Source organism: Choloepus didactylus, chromosome 6 (genome assembly GCF_015220235.1).
Source record: "Choloepus didactylus isolate mChoDid1 chromosome 6, mChoDid1.pri, whole genome shotgun sequence".
In the NCBI taxonomy this organism is placed as follows: Eukaryota; Metazoa; Chordata; class Mammalia; order Pilosa; family Megalonychidae; genus Choloepus; species Choloepus didactylus.
The window spans coordinates 57898329-57923247 of record NC_051312.1 but is presented as its reverse complement, the minus strand read 5'-3'; positions in this window follow the sequence as shown (position 1 = coordinate 57923247).

Here is a 24919-nt window from a genome sequence, read left to right as displayed (position 1 = left end):
TGGAACAGAGTACAATTGCAGCAAGGAATAACTTCATTTGCATGTCTTAACCTAATAGATTCAAAATTTTGCCAAGAGTACTTCATTGATATGTACTTTCCTCAGGAAGCACATAATGTCTGGTTGTCTGTTTTTGTGATGTCAGAAGCCTTTGATGATCATTGCCTAGATCCAATATTTCATTAGAGATTTGTCAAACAGTGATATTTTAATTATATTATTCCTTTGTCATTTATTAGCTGAATAGAAACTTCTCTCATCAACTTTGGTTTCTCTAAGGTACAGTTTGTTTGGAAAGGCAGGATAAATGCTTAATGCTTCAACACTTTTCACAATAATAAGGTGATTCCCTCACAGTGTCCAAATCACCCATGAAGATTTTTGTGTGTGTTTGTGTTTTCTTGTACCATTATCTCGTAAGTCTTTTAAATGTTTGTTTTGTTTCAATCCACTGCAGTTATTATCCTTGCTATCAGTCTAATGGTGCCATGTTTGGCCAGTGGGGACCTCTTCAACTGACCCTGAGTCCTTCTGTCATGACCCTAGTTGTCTCTAATAACTTCATGACTTTCTGACATGTGATAAGATGTCCAAGTTCATCTTGTGCATTTTTGGGCCCCAGGCCTGTATCGGCTATTCCTTCAGGAAGCCCTGGCTCTTTTTTAAAGAGAAAGGTATTAAGAGATCACAAATCTGGGTGCTAAGCCTACTCAGTGCTACTTGACTGGTCATTGCTTCAAGGCCTTTTCAGTGTGCAAAGCTGGGAAATATACTTTTTCTTTTTTATAAGAAAATATGCATCTTGAATTCATACTGATATTTTAGATAAAACCTAGGGTTTTTACTTAAGGTCTTTGATTTTATGTTTGTATCTCTTTTCTCTAACATTAAAAACTTGTTTGCTAACATTAACATGGTTCGTTTTCCCTACTTTGCACTCCCTATATACATATATTGTAAAAATGTCAGAATAATAATATCAATGGCAGTATTAGCAATATGATTACTGAAAACACCTTATGATTTGTTTGCATTTCTTTTGTCCTTAGAATATATATCCTACTAGTGATGTACAGCCACGTTTCTGGGTTTTTAAAAATTATTTGAAATAATTCCACTCTGGATGGTGAAGACACTAACTCAATACACAGATTCATTTGCTTCATTTTGCTTTTGATTTTTTTAGATGGCTTCTGACTTTTTAAAAATACAATTTTATTGAGATATATTTACGTACCATACAATCCATCCAAAGTATCCAATCAGTGGCTCACAGTATCATCATATAGTTGTGTGTTCATCACCACAATCAATTTTTGAGCATTTTCATTACTCCAGGAAACAACCACCAAAGGAAAAAAAAAGGAAAAGAAAAGTAATAATAAAAGAGAAAATCCCAAACCTCCTGTACCCCTTATCCTGCCAATCACTGACCCCTAGCATTGGTGTGGTACATTTCTTATTGTTGATGAAAGAATATTAAGATATTTACTGTTAACTGTGGTCCACAGTTTGCAATAGGTACATTATTTTCATATACTACTCTATTATTAACTCCTTGTAATAGTTTAGTACATTTGTTCTAATTCATGGAGGAAATATTTTATATTTGTACTGTTACTCACAGTCATCTTCCACCACAAAATTTATTGAGTTATGCATTCCCATGTTTTAACCTCTGGCTTTCCTTTTGTTGACATTTTTATCTCTGAACTTCCCCTATCAATCACATTCATACACAATTCAGCATGGTTAATTATACTCATAATAATGTGCTATCATCACCTCTATCCATTTCCACTCACTTAAATTCACCTTAATTAAAAATTCTGCATATCTTAAGTAACCACTCCCTATTCTCTAGCCTCATTCTATCTCCTGGTAACCTATACTTTAGATTCCATGTCCATGAGTTTACACAGTATAATTAGTTCATATTATGATGTTCTTTTATACATGCTCAGTACAATAACTTTGAAAGTATGAAACAAATTAAAAAAACCCACATTTGGAAATTTAAACCTATACTTCAAATTAATTCATGGTTCACAGACAAAATCACAATAGAACTAAAAAATAATTTAGAAGAGAATGAAAATGGAAACACTGTATTTAATAACTTGCAGGATGTGGCTGAAACAGCATCTAGAGGGAATTTATAGCCCTAAATGCACATTAGGAGGGGAAACAGTGAAAATTAATGAAATAAGCATCCAACTTAAGAAGTTAGAAAAATAAAAATAGAAGAATTGCAAAGATATTGGAAGGAAATAAATAATAAAAGCAGAAATGAATGATATGTAATAAATGGTTGGGAGAGTTTACAACAGCAAAGATAGCTTTCTTTAAAAAATACCATTAACAAAGTAGACAAAGTTCTGACGAGACTGATTTTAAAAATTGCAAAGGAAAAATAAGTAAGAGTCAACAAGAGCATATAACAAAAGATAGAGTAACATTAAATATTATCAGGTAATACTCTACCATGGACAAATTGTTTGCCAACAAAAATGAGACTTTGAAGGAAACAGAAAAATATATCCTTCAGACTTACTCAAGAAGTAATCTGTACCTTATAACCACTTAAGGAATGGAGTAAATAGTTAAAAATCATATCCCCTGATCCCCCAGGTAATCTACTTTAAGGCCAGGATATAGCCTCATTGCCTTTTCTATAAACCTTAAAGGAATATATAATCTCTATTTAGGGAAATTGTTCCAAAATTGAGAAAGGTTTCAATATGACTTTAAGAATAATATAAACTTTCTACCAAAACCAGAAATGAACATTATCAGAATAGTAAATTATAAGACAATCTCATCTGTGAATATAAATGTAAAGATATAAATAAAAGATTGTAAAATCCAGTAATATAATTATACTGTGAGACAGGGAGTTTGTCCCAGACAGACAAGGATCGTTTATAAGTAGAACATCTACTGGTACATTTACCATATTAAAAAAATTACAAATATATGATTACCTCAATAGTTGTAGAACAGTATTTGATGAATTCAATATATCCATCAATTCATAAAAATGATGATTAATATTAACAGTGATAATAACTTCTTAATGTCCAGTAATAGAATGATCTGAATTTTTTTTTTGAAATAGAAATTTATAAGCTGCATCTAATTTAGCCTTAAGTAGTAAATCTAACTATAGTCAGAAGATGTGAGTTTCAAGAAGCAATTTAATGACAGTGCTTGAAAGAAAAGATATTTTGAGAAGACAGAGTATGAAAGCTAGTAAATATATCTTATTAGATAGGGTAAATTTTGAAGACTGTTTTCAAGATATTTACCTTGAATATACTAAGAACACAAACCTTAGAACAGGTTGGGATGAAAATCTTTTCCTGTTAGACTTCCTCACACACATGCATGTGTGTGTGAGTGTGTATGTTTATGTGTTGTGTGTGAGAGAGACAGATATTATTTTGAAGTTGTATCCTAGGTAGTGTTGTTTGCATAAAATTCCTTTGGAACACACTGACTGAAAATATTTATTTTTGTCTCTCCTGGCATATAACACTTAATCCGTAAGCATTGCTTGCCGGGACTACTTATCATGGAGATTTTCATTTTCTCAACAGTAGTTTTGCTTTAAAAATTATATATGATGTAATTTATTTGTTGAAAAAATGTAGGCATGGTTACTTAAACTTTTTATTGTGTACCCAGTGGCTAGGATGATTAACTCATGATTTATGGATTCTGTCACTTTACTCGTGCATAATATCCTGACTTCATCAAGAATGAAGACTTTTTGTCTTGGCTTTTTAAAAATCCACAGGCCTGCTTGTACTAAACCACATGACTCTAATAAAATTATTTCTATCAAAAGGCAGTGCAAATCAATCTCTAATAAAATGTATTGTTCTGATTTGCTAGAGCTGCTGTTATGCAAAATACCAGAAATGAACTGGCTTTTATAAAGGGAATTTATGAGGTTACAAATTTACAGTTCTAAGGCCAAAATAGTGTCCAGACTGAGGCATCAACAAGAGGATACCTTCACTGAAGAAAGGCTGATGGTGTCTGGAACACCTCTGTCAGCTGGGAAGGCACTTGTCCTTTGCTCCTGGTTTCTGGTTTCAAAATGGCTTTCTCCAAAATATCTCTGGACTTCTGTCTCTCTTAGCGTCTGTCTCTCAGCTCCTGTACATCCATGCTTGTTCTCCCAGGGTTTTTCTCTATAAGCATCTGGGGGGTCCTCTCTTAGCATCTCTGGAGCAAACTCTGGGCTTCATCTCTTAGTTTAGCAACTCCAAATATTTTTCTGTCTGCATCTCCAAGTGTCTGGGTCTGTGGCAGCCCTGAGCTCTCTTAAGGATTCCAATAAACTAGTCAGGACCCACCCGGAATGGGCAAGCTGACATGCAAAGGATCTAATCAAAAGGTCTCACCCACATTTGGGTAGGTCACATCTCCATGGAAATAACCTCATCAGAAGGTCCCACTGTAATCAAAAGACTAATAAGTCTGATCCCACAAGATTGCATTAAAGAACATGACTTTTGTGGGGGACTTAATAGATTCAAACCAGCACATTTATCTACCAAAATCTTCTGCAAAAATCATTTTAAGTTTAAAAATATTTGAAGCATTTCTTTAAAGTCAAAATAAAATAAGAATGCTCCCATCATTCCTTCTATTCAGAAACATAAATAAACTTAAAAAAAGCAAACAGAAAAGAATAAAAACAGTATGATACCCTTTATAAAAATTCAAACGCACATACCAGAAATATATACTGTTTTCCTTAGATATTAGGTACATATTTTTTCATATTAACATCTCCAAAATATGGAGACATCTTTCAATTCATAGTGAATTATTATTTAATTGCAGAATGTTTCTTTCTTCATGGTACATAAAATAACATTTAACGGCATTGTGGGTTGATGAAATGCTATATTGCTAATGGATGGATACATAGAGCTTAAAGCTACAAAAACATAAATGGGCATGATATACACCAATTTCAGAATACTGGTTAACTTTGAGGAGGAAGGGAAGCAAATATATTCAGGCATGGAGATTTGTTTATAATATTATATTTCTTTAGAAATAATGAAATAAGTACAAAGTAAGCAACATATTAATATCTCTTTAATCTGTTTTTCTTTATCATTATTTTCTGTGTGTATTAATCTCTGTGTGTATTAATTAACACTCACTCAGTGGCTTACAACAGAAATTTATTCTTTCATGGTTCCAGAAGCCCGAAGTCCAAAGTCAAGGAATCAGCAGAACTGCACCCCTCTGGACCTCTAGGGGTGAATATATTCTCTGCCTTTTCCAGCTTCTGGTGGCTCCAGATTTCGCTGTCTTGAGGCAGCATAACTCCAGTCTCTGTTTCCATTGTCACACAGCCTTCTCCCCTGTGTGTTACAGCTACCTCTCTGTCTCTTATAAGAACATTTATCATTGGATTTAGGGTTCACCCTAATCCAAGGTGAACTCATCTTGAGATCCTCAATCACACTACAAAGACTCTTTACAAATAAAGTCATATTTATAGGTTCCAAGTGGAGGTATCTTTTCAGTGGCCACTTCAGATGTATCTTTCAGTCTGCCCTATAGCCTTCCAAACTCCATGTCTGTCCTACCTGTGAAATAGATTCACTCTACCCCTAAATTCCCCAAAAGTCTCAACCCAGCAACTAGTTGAAAGTCTCATTTAAATGTGATCAGTTCAGAGATCCCATGTAAATCAGAAATGAGTAAGATCTAGGTATGATCCATTCTGGGGCAAAATTCCTCTCCATGAGTGGGCCCGTGAACCCAGAAAACAAGTTATCTGCTTCCACAATACAGTGGTGGGACAAGCGTAGGATAGACATTCCCATTACCAAAGGGAGAAATTGGAAGACATAAAGAGGTCACTGGTCTCAAGCAAGTGAGAAATTTAGCAGGGCAAATTCCATTAGGGATAATCCTCTGTGGCTCATAGCTTGACCTTCAGTGCTGGTGACTTGGGTCTTTGCCTCTGGATTTGTGACCATCTCCTCTGCATCAAGATGCTACACTTTGAGTTGTTTTTACTTTTCCTTGAAGTTTGTACATGTTTGCAGTTGAGGAGCTCTATCACCCCATTTCCTGTCTTTAGAATCCCACATATCTGAGAATCTTCCTTCTTTTTGTCCCATTCCTGTCTCTTTTAGTGTAGACTGGCAGTTCTTCTCCTGCTATAACATTCTGAAAAATCTCGTGGGCCTCCCATCAATGGTAAGGGGGGCTGCACCTAGACAAAAGGGTTTTCCATGTATTCTTCCTTGAAAAATGCATTCTATTCCTGGCTTCTGCTGATACGGTTGATTGGATTCATGAGGCATACACTTACTGTCTTCAGCAAAAGATTGTCCAGCCACACCTCTGACTGTCTCTCCAGAGCATGCTTTTCCAACAGTGAAAACCTAATTTGAGCATCTTTCACAATCTTGATAGGCCAAATTATCAAGTTATGGTTCCTTTTTGCTTAACAGTTCCTTCCTCAGTTTACCTCTTTCCTCTCACATTTTATTATAAGCAGAAAGGAGAAATAAGGCTGTATTGCTACATTTTGCTTGGAAATCTCAGCTAAATATCCAAGTACTTGGACTGTAGAACACTTTTCAGCTGAGTTTTCTACCACTGTATAGCAAGGATCATCTTTCCTACAGTTTCCAATAATATGTTTTCTCATTTCCATCTATGACCTTACCAAAAGCACCTTTATTATCCATATTTCTACCAACAGTGTCTTCAAAGCAATCTAGGTGTTGGTTATCAAACTTCTCACAATTCAATGAGTGTCTTCTCATTACTTAATTCCAAAACCACTTTCATATTTTCAGGTATTTTTACATCACACTCCGATTCCCATTACAAAAATCTGTACCACTTTCCTAGGGCTCTGTAAAAAAATTACATTAACTTGGTGGCTTAAAACAACAGAAATTTATTCCCTCACAGTTCTGAAGGTGAGAAATCCAAATCTTTGGGAGCCACAATTCAAACTACTATACTGTGTTTTACTATATATTTGAGGTATCTCATAATTATTGAAAAAAATAAGGACCAATGAAAAATTGAATATACAAATACCTAATCATAAAAATTAATATAGTCACTGGAATTGAGCTCCAAATTTAGCTCTGATCTTCCTGGCAGCCTGATTAAAAAAGGAATACATGAAATTTTATAGGGCTCTTATTATAAAGTTCAAAGAATACTAGTTTCTCACTAATGTCAGCATTAGTTTCTATAGGTACACCAAATGCGGGGTCTGCCCAAGCTTGTGCCGAAGCCAATTAGCACCATCACAGAATTAACTTCTGGGATGAAAGAGTAAATTTGAAATTTGCCTTGATTGTAGATCAGGAGACATCAAATATTTTCTGCAAAAGGATCAGATAGTAAATTAGAAAAAAATATTTTAGGTTTTATAAGCCACGTAGTCTCAGTTTCAATTTTTTTTTAACTCTTCCATGGTATCTTAAATTAGCCACAGATAATATGTAAACAAATAAGTATGGTGGATGCCAATAGAAATTTTATTTATGGACACTAAAATTTGAATTTCACATAATTTTTGTGAGTCATAAAATATTATTCTTTTGATTTTGTCTTCTTTGATTTTGATTTAAAAATGCAAAAAAAAGCCATTATTAGCTTGGAGACCACATAAAAACAGGTAGAAGTGTAGAAGACCAGTTTTGTCCTGCAAGTCACATTTTGTGGATCCTTGTTGTAGATGATATTGCATATCTTATTGAATTTAACCACCTCATGAAATCTTCAGCTTGCAAAATTGGTTTTATCTCTGAATTCATGCTTATAAGCTGTGAAGAATTGTCAAATAGGACTTTTATTCTTGAAAGACTCATGATCTAAATGAAAGTAAGGAACTAAAAATTAAATCCAGTTTAAGGTTTATTTTATTTCATATTAATACACTATTCAACCAGGCAATTCTTCAAATGTTAGAATTATGATGAAATGCAATTGATATTATTTTTTTCATTGTATTATTATCTGTCTGAGACAACTATTTTGAAACTCCAGAGGAAAAGAACACTGTACACCATCCAGGCAAGAGTCGGGGGAACAGGCTGATAAGTTACAGTAAAGAACTGTAAATTGCTCTCTCCATGCAATGGTTACTGGTGCCAAACCCCAATCTCAGGGTACACCTCTGTGGTATCCAGTCCCTGGCTAGTGGCCAGTGTCAGAAAGGGACATAAAAATTCTCTTCCCCCAAAACAAGGATGTGCCTGGCTGATCACTGTTCATGGCTCTTCATTTCTGGGTCCTAGCTCTGATGACAGCTATTCTTTCAACCATCCCTGGAGAAAGGCAGTGGCAGCTATTTTTTTCAACCTGCACTAGACAAAGGTGGGGGCAGTTTTGTTTCAATCTGACCTGGACAAATGTGGTGGCAGCCATTGTTTCAACCCTCCCTGGACAGAAGCAGAGTTGGTGGATATTTAAACACTCAGGACTTCCTCAGGGCTGCAGGGGAATGTCAGCTGAAGGGCTGCATTTGCTGGGCAGGCCAGGAAAGCTCAGCTTTGGGGAGTTGTCGGAGAAATTTGGCACCATTTCAAATGCCCTCCATAGGGTACTTTGGAGCTGCTGTGTGCCTCCTTCAGGGGTCCCTGACCCTGTTTTGACTGAGAAAGGCTGAATTGGGAAAGTCTTCCCCATGGGGACCCTTCTTAAAGAATTTGCCATCTTGGCAAAAGCAGCATGAAACAGAGTGAAAGGAGTGCAAAAAACTATAGTGGTAGACAGTCTGGGACAAATGGCTGTCAGCTTCGGTTACCTAGGAGAGAGGTCTGTGCCCTGGGAAACAGAGGGGACAACCAAACTCCTGTAAACAGGGGAACCCCAAAACAACCAACAAGCAAAAGCCCAGAAAAAGAAGACAGAGGCCCAGTAAGAGAGGGAAAGCCCTGTACACTGCATTTGCTTTGGGTAGACCTTCCTGATAATAGGGCTGAAACTCAAGAAAATCTGTCTTATCACCAACTGGTTACAAAGCAAATAAAAAGACATCCCATGGAGTAAATCCTAGAGTTAACATTTTAAAATATTAAAACATACAGTATGTTACAAAAGAGTACAAGACAAACAAAGAAGCAGGAAATGATGACCCACCCAAAGGAAGAAGACAAAAATCCAGATGACGTCAAGGAAGAAGATGAGAATATGGATATACCAAATAAAGCCTTAAAAAAATTTCAAAAATTATCAAGGAAAGGAATGGAAGTACAGAGATAGAACTATGGGATATCAGGGATACAGTGAATTAACAATATGAGAGTCTAAGTAAAGAAATAGAAATTTTAGAAAGGAACCGAACAGAACTACTGGAATTGAAGACCGCAGTAACTGAAATGAAAAATGCCCAGGAAGGTTTCAAGAGCAAATTGGAGCTGGCAGAAGAATCAGTGAACTTGAAAACAAGACCCTTGAAATGAGTCTAGCTGACAATCAGAAAGATAAAAGAAATGGTAAAAGCAAAAATAGCTTAAGACAGCTATGGGACACCAGAAGGAGTAGAAAGATAGAAAGAGACAGGATTCATCAAAGAAATAATGACAGAGAACTTCCCAAACTTTGAAGACATGAATATGCACATCCAAGAAGCTCAGAGAATACCAAATAGGATAAACATGAAGAAAAATACATCCCACAAAATACTGATTGCACTATCAAATGCAAAGGACAAGGAAAGAGTTCTGAAAGCTACAAGAGAAGAGCAGTATGTTACATACAAAGGAGTCCCAATTAGACTGAGTTCTGATTTCTCATCAGAAAACATGGAGTCAAGAAGGCAGTGAGTTGAAATACTTCATATGCTGAAAGAAAACAACTGCCAGCCAAGGATTTTGTATCCAATGAGACTCTCTTTCAAAAATGAGGAGCAGATTTACACATTTTAAGGTAAAAAAGCTGAGCGTACTTCATCACTAGATGTGCTCTACAAGCAATGCTAAAGGGAGTTCTTCAGACTGAAATGAAAGGACACTAGACAGAGGTAGACAGTGGTTCAAAGCAGCATAAGAAAATAACAATCTGTGGTAAAGGTAATCATTTGGATAGTTATAAATGCCAGTATTATTGTATTGTATAGTTTGGTATGTTACTCCACTTCTTACTTCCTACATGTGCCAAAACTGAAATGCATGAACATTAATGATATTCCTATGTGTCTAAAGATATGTGGCAACAAGTACAACAAAAATGGTGTATGTTTGGGGGAGCAGTGGAGTATAGGAAAAGTAAATGAGCATGATATTAAAATTAAGTTGGTATCAAACCGAAAACAATCGTTATATATTTAGGATGATAACTTGTAATCCTATGGTTACCACAAGGAAAACAGATGAAAAATATACCAAGATAGAAGTGAAAAGGCACTCAATATGCTACAACACAAGAAAGCAAATAAATATAAAAGTAGGCAATGGAAGTTAGGGACAAAAAAAGTAGAATACTTACAAAGGCTAAGTAGCAAAATGGGAGAAGAAAGCCCAGTATTATCAGTAGCAACTTTAAATGTAAATAGATTAAACTCTTCAGTCAAAAGGCAGATTGGCTGAATGGATAAAAAACTATGACCCAACTATAGGCTGTCTCCCAGAGACTCACTTCAAAGTCAAAGACATAAGCAGGTTGTTGCAAATAAATATACCATGAAAGTACTTACCAAAAGAGAACTGGGGTGCATATACTAAAAAATAGACTTTAAGTCAAAACAGTTATGAAGGACAAAGATTATCATTACATACCAATAAGGGGGACAATTCAACTGGAAGATGTAACACTTTAAAATATATATACACCTAACAGCACAGCTCCAATATGAATCAAATATGGACAGATGTTAAGGGAGAAATTGATGGTTCTACATTGATACATTGATAGTAGAAGACTTTAACACACCATCCTCAATAATGGATAGAACATCTAGTCAGAAGATCGATAAGGAAGTGCTGGACTTGAATGATACACCAAACAAACTAGACTTAACAAACATATGTAGAACATTTCACCCAACAGAAACAGAATACACATTCTTCTCAATTGCACATAGGTCATTCTTCAAGACAGACCATATCTCTGGTCACAAAACAAGTGTCAGTAAATTTAAAAATATTGAAATCACACAGGGTATAAACATAATGGAATGACGCTGGGAATCAATAACAGAGGGAGAAGGGGAAAGTTTACAAACATGGAAATTAAACAACATACTCTTAAACAACCAATGGATTAAAGAGGAAATTAGAAGCATAATTAGGAAATATCTTGAGGCAGATGAAATGAAAATACAACATACTAAAACTTATGTGATGTAATGAAGGCAGTACTGAGAGGGAAAATTATAACTCTGACTGCTTACATTAAAAAAGAAGACTGCAAATCATAGACCTAACCTCAAAAATTGGAAGAATTAGAAAAATACTAGTGCACTAAACCCAAAGGAAGCAGAAGGAAGCAAATAATAAAGATTAGAGAGAGATAAATGAAATAGAAATCAAGAAACAAAAGAGAGAATCAACAAAACCAAAAGTTCGTTCTTTGAAAAGATCAACACAATGATGAACACTTAGCTAGACTGACAAGGAACAAAAAGAGAGGATACAAATAATAAAAATCAGAAATGAAAACAGGGACATTACTATTGATCCTGGTGAAATAAAAAGGACTATAAATGGATAGTATGAACAACTGTATGCCAATAAAATATATCACCTAGATGAAAGGCCAAATTCTTAGAAACAAACCACCTACATTGACTCAGGAAGAAATGGAAGATCTCAGCAAACCAATTAGTAGTAAAGACATTGAATCATTAATCAAAAACCTCCCAACAAAGAAAAGCTGAGGACCAGATGGCTTCACAGGGAAATTTTACCAAACATTCCAAGAAGAAATAATTCCAATTCTGTACAATCTCTTTCAAAAAATTGAAGAAGGAATACTCTCTTATTCTGTGAAGCCAACATCACCCTCACACCAAAGCCACAGAAAGATACCACAAGAAAAGAAAACTACAGACCAATATCTCTTATGAATATAGATGCAACCATCCTCAATAAAATGCTAGGAAACCGAATCCAACAGCATATTAATAGAATTATACACCACAATCAAGTGAGATTTATCCCAGTTATGCAAAGGTGGCTCAATATAAGAAAGTCAGTCAGTGTAATGTACCACATCTCAATTGATGCAGAAAAGGCATTTGACAAAATATTGTACTCTTTCTTGATAAAAACCCTTAAAACATTAGGAATAAAAGGAAACTTCATTAACATGATAAAAGGCACATATGAAAAACTTGCAGCTAGCTTCCTACTTCTGGTGAAAGACTGAAAGCTTTCCCTCTGAGATCAAGAACAACCAAGTATGCCCACTGTCACCACTGTTATTCAATATTGTACTGGAAGTTCTTGACAGAGCGATTGGGCAAGAAAAAGAAATGAAAGTCATACAAGTTGGAAAGGAAGAAGAAAAACTTTCTCTATTTGTAGATGACATGATCCTATATACAGAAAATCCTCAGAAATACACAACAAAGCTCATATAGCTAATAAATGAATTCAGCAAAGTGGTGGCATACCAATATCCCCAAATCAGTAATGTTTCTATACACAAGCAGTGAACAATGGAAAGAAGAAATCAAGGCAAAAATTCCATTCACAACAGCACCTACAAGAATTGATTATCTAGGAATAAATCTAACCAAGGATGTAAAGGAATTGTACACAGAAAGCTACAAAACATTACTAAAAGAAATTAAAATGAACCTAAATAAATGGAAGAATATTCCATGTTCATGAATTGGAAGACTAAATATTGTTAAGATGTCAGTACTACACAAAGCAATTTATAGGTTCAATGCAATCCTAATCAAAATTCCAGCAGCCTTCTTTGCAGACATGGAAAAGCCAAACATCAAATTGATACGGAAGGGTTAGGGGCTCTGTGCCAGTCTGAATGTATTATGTCCCCCCAAATGCCATTATCTTTGATGTAATCTTGTGTGGGCAGACCTATCAGTGTTAGTTAGATTGTAATTCTTTGAGTGTTTCCATGGAGATGCACCCCACCCAACTGTGGGTGATGACTCTGATTGGATAATTTCCATGGAGGTGTTGGCCCACCCATTGGGTGGGTCTGAATTTAATTACTGGTGCACTATATAAGATCAGACAGAAGGAGTGAGTTGACACAGCCAAGAAGGACACTTTGAAGAATGCACAGGAGCTGCAGATGAGAGACTGTTTGAGGATGGCTGTTGAAAGCAAACTTTTGCCCCAGAGAAGCTAAGAGAGGAAAAACCTCCAAGAGCAACTAAGAGTGACATTTTTAGGAATTGCAGCCTAGAGAGAAACATCCTGGGAGAAAGCCATTTTGAAACCAGAACTTTGGAGCAGATGCCAGCCATGTGCCTTCCCAGCTAACAGAGGTTTTCTGGACACCATTGGCCATCCTCCAGTGAAGGTACCCGATTGCTGATGTGTTATCTTGGACACTTTATGGCCTTAAGACTGTAACTGTGTAACCAAATAAACCCCCTTTTATAAAAGCCAATCCATTTCTGGTGTTTTGCATTCTGGCAGCATTAGCAAACTAGAACAGGCTCCAAATAGCTAAATCCATCTTGAAAAAGAATGAAGTTGGAGGACTCACACTTCCTGATCTTACAACTTATTACAAAGCCACAGCAATCAAAACAGCATGGTGCTGGCACAAAGGCAAGACATAGAATTGAGAGATCTTAGAGATCAACCCTCACATTTATGGCCAACTGATATTTGACAAGGGGACAAAGACCACTCAATTGGAAAAGAAGAGTCTTTTCAACAAATGCTGCTGGGAAAACTGAACCCTTAAAAAAAAAATTGGACCCTTACCTGATACTGTATACAAAAATAAACTCAAAGTTGATCAAAGACCTAAATATTATAGCTAGAACTATCAAACTCCTAGAAAAAAATGTGGGGAAGTATCTTCAGGACCTTGTGTTAGGCAATGGTTTCTTAACTTTACACCCAAAACCCAAGCAACAAAAGAAAAAAATAGATAAATGGGACCTCATCAAAATAAAAATTTTGTGTATATAAGGACTTTATAATGAAAGTAAAATGACAAGCTACCCAATGGAAGAAAATATTTGAAAACCCCATCCCAACAAGGTTTTAATATCCAGAATACATAAAGAAATCCTACAACAACAACAAAAATACAAAGAATCCAATTAAATTATGGGCAAAAATGAATAGACATGTCTCCAAAAAAGATAGACAATGGCCAGAAAGCACATGAAAAGATGCTGAACATTATTAGCCATTAAGGAAGTGTAAATCAAACTCACAGTCATATACCATTTCACACTCATAAGAGGGGCTTCTATTAAAACAGATGGGAAATAACAAGCATTAGAGAGGATGCTAAGAAATAGGAACACTCATTCATTGCTGGTGGCAATGTAAAATGGTGTAGCCTCTGTGAAGACAGTTTGTTGGTGCCTTGGAAAGCTAAAGATAGAACCACCATATGATTCGGCAATCCCACTACCAGATATATACCCAAAAGATTTAAAAGCAGAGGCACAACAGATATTTGCACACCAATGTTCATAGTGGCATTTTCAAAATTGCCAAAAGATGACAGCAATCCAAGTGTCCAACAACTGATGGGTAGATAAACAAAATTTGGTGTTTACACACAAAGGTATGTTACTCATCTGTAAAAAGGAATGAAGTCCTGATACATGTGACAATGTGGATGAAACTTGAAGACATAATGTTGAATGAAATAAGCCAGACATAAAGAGACAAATATTGTATGATATCACTGATTTGAAACAATTAGAATAAGCAAACTGATAGGGTCAGAATCTAGAATATAGATTACCAGGGGACAGGGTGGGGATACAAAATGAGACGTTAAGGCTTAAAATGTACAGGGTTCTTATTTGGAATGATGGAAATGTTTCGGTAATGGATGGTGCTGATGGTAGCACAACATTGTGAACATAATTAGCAGCTCTGAAATATATATCTGAATATGATTAAAATGGGAAATGTTAAAGGGTGTAACAGAATAAAAAACAAAAATTCATAGAACTACACTATACAAACAATGAACCCTAAGTTGAACCATGGACTCTAATTAATAGTAAAATTATAAAAATGTGCTATCATCAGTTGTAACCAATGTTCCACACCAATGCAGTGTGCTGGCAGTGGGGTGGTGTTTGGGAATCCTGTATTTTACCCATGATTGTTCTATAAACCCATCACTTCTCTAATAAAGAAAAACAACAAAACAACTAAAAGGAAGCCATGTATCCTATGAAGAATATAAATCCTTGACCTTATTGCTAGAAAGGGATACTATCAGATTTCTTTTTCTCCAAATGTATTAATTGTTTAGGATCCATTTATTTCAGTTTTATGGGAATATGAAACTAAAATCCATCATTACTTTGCTAAATCAGTTTTCATCTGAATGATGTCATTGCTTTTCAGGGACATGATGCAATTCACAAGTTATGCTAAATAAGGATTCTAAAAGCAAAATGTAATATATGGCACAGTGGTGGTTATTTCTTGTTTATTCAGTAGCAAAAATGTTCTAATTTTTCACCAATTGTGAATGTAGGACTAATCACAGATTCATCAACTAAGCTAATTTTGAATGTGTTAAAATAACTATAACTTAATGGAAATGAGATAATTAAAATGTAAAGTAAAAAAGCAAGAAGCAATTCTGGAATCTAATTATATTAATGTTCATATGTTTATACATTGGTTTATCATATTGGTATATATTAAAATCTTCTTATATTTTCTGCCCCCCTTTCCCTTATACCCATACTGTTTTCTCATAAAAAAGATGAATGGCATTTTTCAAACTTTTTGCGAAAACACATTTCCTAACCTGCATACATTAAAAAAAAAATTATTGAGATTTCCGCTTCACCAAGGGGTGAGCTGCTGATCCTGGGTAAACCCACCTACTGTAAACAACTATAACACTGAAAAAAAAATGAAGCAGGCAGTTTTGAGATGTTGGATAAGATGCAGCATAGTCCGTGAAGAAATGGAAACAAGTGAGGACAAGCCTTCTGATTGCCTTGGCTATCTGCGGGAAGCACTTTCCATTTGCAGTCCAGGAAGAGAGAGGCCAAACAGAGCTTTAATTGTGGACCAGCTGAGCTAAGGAGAGAGAAATTGGTGTTCAGGTTTAATGAAGTGGCTGGAATTTGGGTGAATGGGACTGTGTAAGGAAGGAGCTCCAGAAATCTGCATAGGAATCCCCTTGGGTCTATGGCCAAAAACACAACTGTATATGGAAAATGCAAGACTCACGAAGTGGCAAAGAACAATTACCTGGGAACGATCAACTAACTACTGGATGATCTGTTTATTGAAAAGTCACTGGAGATTGAACAGGGTTCTTATCAGTTAGTTTCATTAAAAACTCCATGTATTTAGTAGAGACCAAAGAAAGGTCACACCATAAGAGGTGGAATATTCTAGCTCTGGAGAATAGCTGCTCTACATTGACCTTAACACAGCTTGAACACAGCTTTGAAAGGATCAAGGTGATCCACAAGTAAACATGCAGATTTTCTACTTCTTGTATCAGTTTCTTAGCTGTGTCTTTTAAGGAAATCATCCATTTCATCTGAGTTGCTGCATTTATTCACAAAGATTTTATGATAATATTCCATTATCCTTTTAAATCCTGTAGGGTCCACAGTGATATCCCCTCTGTCATTCCTGATACTGATCATTTGTGTTTTCTTTCTACTTTTCTTTATCATTAAAGAAATATTTTATCAATTTTATTAATCTTTCAAGGAATTACATTTGTGTTCAATTGATTTTTTCTATTTTTGTCCATATTCCATTTCATTGTTTTCTGTTTTGATCTTTACTATTCACATATGTGCATATATTTTATAATTATCAGATTTTTTGTGTGTGCTGCCTCAGCATCCATCTTATTTTGGCTAGGCCACTTGCCTCAACACTGAACTTGTCCTAGCTAGGTCTAGTTAATGAGCCACTTTCCATCCCTGGGGCATAAACTCCCCCAGAGCTCAAACCCACTTCCCTGTCCAACATCCTCACATTTCACCCCAAACCCACAGCCGATCCTAAATGACAGGCTAACCATCCACACTACCCTTAGACTCTCAGGCCCTTTCTCTTTTCATGCATTTGCTTTAAGCTACCAATTCTGACTCCATGGGATATTTACTTATCTTTACCTCTGGCACAAAGCCTGGGCTACTCTTGCTCTGTTTTTGTGCTCCCTACGTGCTGGTTGAGCTACCCAAGCTGACCACACTTCCCATCTACCCCTAATGGCACTGGGGACCTGTAAGTAACAAACTTTCTTTTCTCATGTATCATGGCCTTGGTTTCCCTTTCTGTCATACCGGACCTCCAGTTGACCCAAATTTAAAATCCAACTTAACTAATTCAAAACATATGTAATCCATACATACATACAGATATGTGTACATGTGTGTACAATGATCTAGAATTGGTAGGGTGTAAGCAGAAAGCAAATTCACTTATAATGCCTTTTCTGTGAGCCTTGCTCAATATCCCTTCCCTGGCCTTTGTGTATTTTGGGTCAGTCCGAAAGGTTTACAATTACTCTCAGTATTAAATTGTCTCATTCGTAGGTAGCAAAAAACTTAGCCTGATTTAATAACAAATCTTTAATATTTTATAGAATTAAAACTATTTCCTTCAGCTTGAGCTTTTCAAAGGCTTATAAGCCTGAAGAAAGCAAAGGAGGTGTGGTTGGTTCCCTTTGTCTTTCACATTCTACCAAGGTTAGCTACTGTTTCTGAGCCCTCCAAGGATGGGCCCAGGTGAGTAAAGGGGATTTAAAAAATATCAAAGGCTTACCTGGCCTTTACAATTATAATATATTTAAATACAATTTGTATCTTTAAATCTCCCATGACCACTTCAGTTTAAATATGTCTCTATAATGTGCAATTAGGTTTTTATTTTGACAAACTGAAATAGATTTATGTACGTATTTATTGTTATAATATATACATTTTATGTTCTCTATGTATTATAATTTGCTTTTCAATTTTTTCTTTATTTTATTATATGATCTTTTTTATCATCTCATATTAATTTGGATAAATATAATATGCTTTTTATTTTACCAGTACATGCCATTTTTTTTTAAGAGATTAGCTTTAACTAAAGTATCACATTCATCTGTCTAATTCTCATATCAGGTAATCAGGGAACATAACAGAATTTATTATTCCTGTTTTCCCAGAGTTGAGGAATTTCATGTAATTAAATTTCCTCACTTTTATTCCCCATTTAACCTCCCCAATGTTTTAACATGTTGTTGAAGTGTATTCATTCTATTTTATTTTAAATTTATCATTTCGATTTCATGTAAACATTTTACCAGTACTCATAACATTCATGTAGCAAGTAACCATAGATATAATATTTATGTAGACTTAATTCCATATTTAAATAAGCCAAATGCTCATGACCAATGTTTTTATATTAACACTTCTGTTATTTTTTATCTGAAACAATATACTTCTAAATTATTTTAGAATATTCAATTTTAATCCTGTGAGAGATTAAAGTAAATACAAAGATTATATTTTCAATTTTGTGAATTGTATGAATTGAAAAGGTGTTAACTTAAATTGAGCTATTAATGAGTTCCATACTTGTAGAAGCTTTAATTGACCACTTTTATTAAGTTTCTAAGCTTATAGAAATAAACCAAAATCTGCTCTAGATGATAGTGGAATAGGCAGGTATACACCATATGGGATGCCATAGCAGAGGTGAAATGCTAATCAACCTTAGATGTTTCCACAGCTGTTATGTACTGGCTGAAATTTATTTTAATTGTCCAGATTCTTAATGTTTTTAGTGTACTGATTTGGCTTAAAATAGCATTAAAATTCAGCTTTCTAAAACTGTACATTGAGTCATCTTCAGAAAAATACATTTGAGTAGTAAAATTTGTGTAAGACATTATTAAAATTCTAGCTGCTCTGAGCCTCTTACTGAGATCTAGAAAAAAAAAAAGAAAAAATGAAGGGTTATGTCCCAATTTAGGTTGGGCCAAAATTTTCTAGAGCTAAGGAAATATGGACTGGACAAGTGCCATTTTTGTTCATCGTGGTATGCATTTCTGGTCTTATCTTAAATGTATTTTAACACTTTGTCAAGTTTTGTAACATCAAGTAATGCATTCTGCATTGTGTCTTGTCCCTGCAAATTTTTGAAAATAATACTGTTTTAAGAGAGCTGTGACTTAGAGCAGGAGACATATTTTATTTTGTAATTTCATTTCAAACTTGGGCCAGGTGTGTGATGGGGAAGAAGTTGGCTCTTTGCTCACCAAACAAATTTCTTCTCCTCCCTAGGCACACAGTGAGGTGTTGCCATGAGACTGAGGTCTAGGAAATGAAATATGAGAAGAAATAATATGTGCTAATTCCAGGCTTTGGTTCATTAAAACCTCTTTCCTGCATTTCTTATATAATCTTCCCCATGAGCCAGTTTGATTTTGATGCCCAAGGCAACCTTAGAAACTTTCTTTTAAAAGAAAACCCTTAATGACTGCACAAGTAGATTCCCCTCTACCCTCACTGACACAAAGTAGACTTTTTGGGAACAATTTTCTGTTAGAGCAGTGATTGTTACCTCAATCAATATGCTACTTAACTTCAACTTTATAATAATTATTATAAGACTAAAGTGGATTTAAATTTGCTTAGCATACAATTTTTTCTTATAGTAAAATTAATTGTATACAAAGATGCCAATTTTTCAAGTGCCTAAAACACTTATAAGAATGAATTTCCTGTATATATCAAGAGTTTTGACCCAGTACTTCTATTTCAAGGAATCTAGCCTAAGGAAACATAAAATATAGAAGTTATTTTAAGTGTGATAATCTTCTTTGAAGCCTTAATTATAACACAAAATCTTTGGAAACAACTGTATTGCCTTCTCTAAGGAGGCTTAATAAATTGAACTCTTCCTCCTTGCCCGAATTCAGAAATAATGGAGATGAGACAAAAGAATAATGCACATAGTGATAAAATAATTACATTTATTACAGATGAAGTTGATATTGGAGAATGTAGTGTTAATCTGTGGGCAGGCAATCTTCATTTATAGACCCCAGAATTGGTCAGATTTGTTGTCCCAATTCAGTCAGTAAGTAATGTTTGGCAAGGTTTATGGAATGGATTTCTAGAGGGGAGAATCTGGGTCCTTTATGGGCAGCTCCCATTAAGAGAAAGTTTAGAGGAAGGGACTGGGCCATTCATATCCAGTTTCTCTTTTCAAAGGTAAACTTTGACTAAGTCTCTTCTGAAAGGGTAGAAAAAGTCCAAGAGTGTTACAATAATAAATGTATCTCCTCGTGGTTATGAATAACAGGAGTGTGAAAGAAATGTTGCCCCTAATACTTGCAGGCTAGGCTGTATAGAAGCATCCACTGACATGAAAACAAAGCTGCCATGGGGGCTCTCACCCACTAAGATCAAGATACCATGTGAGTTCAGAACCAATTATAAACAAAACAAAACAAACAAACAAAAATGGATCTTTTGGGTGATCTAGACTATACACAGTTGTGCTGTTTTGGATATATTATGTTCCCCAGAAAAACCATATTCTTTAATGCAATCATGTGGGGGCAGGCCTATTAGTCTGCTGATTATGGCGGAACTTCTGATTGAATTATTTCCATGGAGGTGTGGACCCTACCCATTTAGGGCAGGTCCTAATTAAATCACTGGAGTCTTGTAAGAGAGCTCACAGACAGAAGGAGCTCAGAGCAACTGAAAGAGACTTTTGGAGAGACGCTTGGAGAAGCAGACAGAAGGACGTTTGGAGATGCTAAGAGATGAAGCCCCAAGTTTGCCCTGGAGAAGCTAAGAGAGGACCCCCAGATGCTTAGAAAGAAACACCCTGGGAGAAAGAAGCAACAACACACAGGAGCTGGAGAAAGGAGTTGAGAAAAAGCACAGGGACATTTTGGAGAAAGCCATTTTGAAACACAGTCCAGAAGCAAAGGACCAGCAGATGCCAGCCACATGCCTTCCCAGCTGACAGAGGTGTTCTAGATTCCATTCTTCAGTGAAAGTATCACCTTGTTGATGCCTTAGTCTGGACACATCTATAGCCTCAGAACTGTAACTTTGTAACCTAATAAATACACTTTATAAAAGCCAATCTATTTCTGGTATTTTGCATAATGGCAGCATTAGCAAATCAGAACAACTGGTAAGATTAAAAACCTACTGCATGGTTTGCTTAGCAATGCATCTATAGAGCTTAAAGCTTCCTACCCTAACTATATTCAAATTCCATATGTTATTTTTCTCTCCATATTGCACTAATTTTTCATTATTTATGCCTGGCTATTATGACAGCTTTTGGGGCTGGGGGATTGCACCTCCAACACTGCAGACCCCCTCACCCACCCATATGGAGGCAAAGGTTCTTTCATATGTATTACATGAAGGAGAGTGTTCTAGTTTGCTAATGCTGCCAGAATGCAAAACCCCAGAGCTGGATTGGCTTTTATAAAAGGGATTTATTTGGTTACACAGTTATAGTACTAAGGCCATAAAGTGTCCAAGGTAACACATCTACAATCAGGTACCTTCACTGGAGGATGGCCAATGGTGTCCAGAAAACCTCTGTTAGCTGGGAAGGCACATGGCTGGCATCTGCTCCAAAGTTCTGGTTTCAAAATGGCTTTCTCCCAGGACGTTCCTCTGTAGGCTGCAGTTCCTCAAAAATGTCACTCTTAGTTGCACTTGGGGTATTTGCCCTCTCTTAGCTTCTCTGGAGCAAGAGTCTGCTTTCAATGGCCATCTTCAAACTCTTTCTCATCTGCATCTCCTGTACTTTCTTCAAAGTGTCCCTCTTGGCTGTAGCAGCTTGCTCCTTCTGTGTGATCTTATATAGCGCTCCAGTAATTTAATTCAGACCCACCCTGAATGGGCGGGCCAACACCTTCATGGAAATTATCCAATCAGAGTCATCACCCACAGTTGGGTGGGGCACATCTCCATGGAAACACTCAAAGAATTGCAATCTAATTAACACTGATAGGTCTGCCCACACAAGATTACATCAAAGTAATGGGGTTTGGGGGGACATAATACATTCAAACTGGCACAGAGAGCAACTGAGAGTATACACTCTCTTTTGGCAGATCAGCTCCCAAGAGGGAAAGGAAAGAAACGGGTAGGGAAAAGCATGTGCAGTTTCTCCTCCAAAATTTACCAATCCAGATGTGTTAATTCTGAGGGGAAAGGAGGTAAGAACAGGGGTAGACAGCATTCAGGAGGTTATGATAATAGATGTATATGTTCATGAACAGGAACATAAGGAATAGGGACAAAATGTTCCTTCCCAACAGATATGGCACATTTATGGAATAAAATTCCATAAGGACATCAAAACAATATTTAGGAAAAATTGTTAAGAATATGAATTGCTGTTTAACATATCAAGTTTAAAAAGCAGAGTACATTTAGTTACTTTATCTCATCCTGTTTGTTTATCACTACCAGTTCTTTATCAATAGAATGTGATATTCATGAGAGTTGAGATATTATTTGTCGTGTTCAGAACTGTATTCCCAGAACCTAGAATATTTTTATTGAACCATAGTGTGTGCTAAATAAATATGCAGTGAATGAATTTAAACAATATTATTGCTAATTTTGATTAATGTATCAATTGACTAGAAAGCATCATCAAGAAGGTATTTAAGAAAGAGCCATGGATAATATATTTTTGAATCTTTACTTATACGAAAATGCCAGTATCTTACCTCAATATTTGGACAGAAACACAGAAGATAGAAAATAGAAGGGACAAAAACATCTAAGAATAATATTCAAGAATAATAGAAGAAAATTCTCCAAAGCAAAATAAAGACACAAATGTTTAGATCAAAAGGACCTTCCAAGAGCTGGACATGGTAAATGGAAAAATCTCCATACCTACACACATTCACATGATATTGCGGAACGTTGTAGACAAAAAGGATACCTAAAAATCATAGAGGAGGGAAAACTTACCTATAAAAGAATAAAACCAAACTTAGAATTCTGCTCCACAACAAAGGAGCTGTGCCTTTTGAATTTGAGAAAAGAATGATTTGAGCTTGGAATTTGATACCCGTATAGTGGTAATAGCTAATCCTTAAACTGTGCTCAAGAAGTGCCAGGTGCTTTCAGTGTCCTAACTGATTTAATTTTCATTAGAATCCCATCTTTCAGGTGAAGAAATGGAAGCACAAAGAGGTTAAATAACATTCTCAAGGCCACCCAGTTAGTAAGTGGCAGAGCAGGGATTTGAACACAGGCATTCTGGCCCCATTATGATATTCAGAACATACATAAGGATAAAATAAAGACTTTTATAGCATTCAAGGACTCAGAAGCTCTCTCTCTCCCCCTCCCCCTCTCTATATATACACACATATACAGACATATATAAATATATATATATATATAATTAGTTGGAGAAATACTCTGACCAATTGAAAAGTAATCCAAGACAAATACTTTGGATTCAAGAAGCAATGTCCTTAACCCAGGAGTTCAGTTGCCCAATATACCCCATGAGGAATTTTTCCTCTCCGAAGTCGTAGTTTTTCTTGTCTGCACCATTTATTATGCAGTTACAGATCTTTTCACCTATACTTACTACATTCATTGTTGATTAACATTTATATTTTAATAAATTTATACCTTGGGTATTCCCAGCCAAATGTGGTCTTTGAATGGGTTGCATGGTCTTTCGTGCTTTTCTACTACAGAGAGCAAAAAGGAGAATTTAAAAAAATTGAATTTAAATGTTTCTCCAGCCTGTTCTCAGTTTATTCATTTTGGAGTTCAAATCCAGGGAAAACATTTGTTTTAGAGTGAAAATCGTTAGATTGCTTCACACTAACTAGCTGTTGATGTTTTCATCTTGATGTAGAACAAACCTGAAAGAGTAAATCAGAGTCCTTCACCTATATTAGAGTACAATTTACCAAAGTAAAAATGCCAATAGAAGGAAATATTGCTAATGATATTTGGCAGTCCTTTCTTTTATGGGTGATATTATCTTCTCAATGTATTATTTATTTAAAAACAAATCATAAATATTTATGCTTTCTTCATGCTTTATGCTTTATTGTGCTGCTTTTAAATTATTTGTTGCAACATTGCAAATGTAACTTCTATTCTACCCATATTTATTTTGATACTTTAAGCAAACAAATTTATTTGTTTAGTGTAAATAGAGAGTTAACTGATTTATAAAGCAGGGTTTTATGTTAATGTCTAGTACTGAGAGAAACCCATTCTTCATCGGTGGCTGAATCTCACTCTAGAAAGGAGTTTGTTCCATAAGAAAATCTTCAAAATCTCAAAAAGTTCTGATAGGAAAAATGAATCAGAAACCAATACTGCAGAGATAGGTGGTGAGTAAATGTCCATGGCTATACCACACCTAACATTTCCTTGGAAAGAAAGAATGAGGAGATTCATTATGTTATTTAGGACTGAAGAAATCTTTAAATACTGAGATAAAACACAAACAGATCAAAGTAGTAGACTCTCTTTGCCCATACTCCAAACATGATATATTTGTATCAAAACATATGAATGTATGTTTAAAATTTTCAGACAGTGAGAAAAGAGCTAATGGAGAGGGAAAAGAGAAGCAGAGACTGTCATTGCCCCCAAGCCACAAACCCACACAAATAGTGACAAGTATAGGCTAATAGAATAACTGCTTATTGCCTCTTCATAAACATATTTTTTGTTAACTCATCTGGATGCATGCATCCAATTATTGGA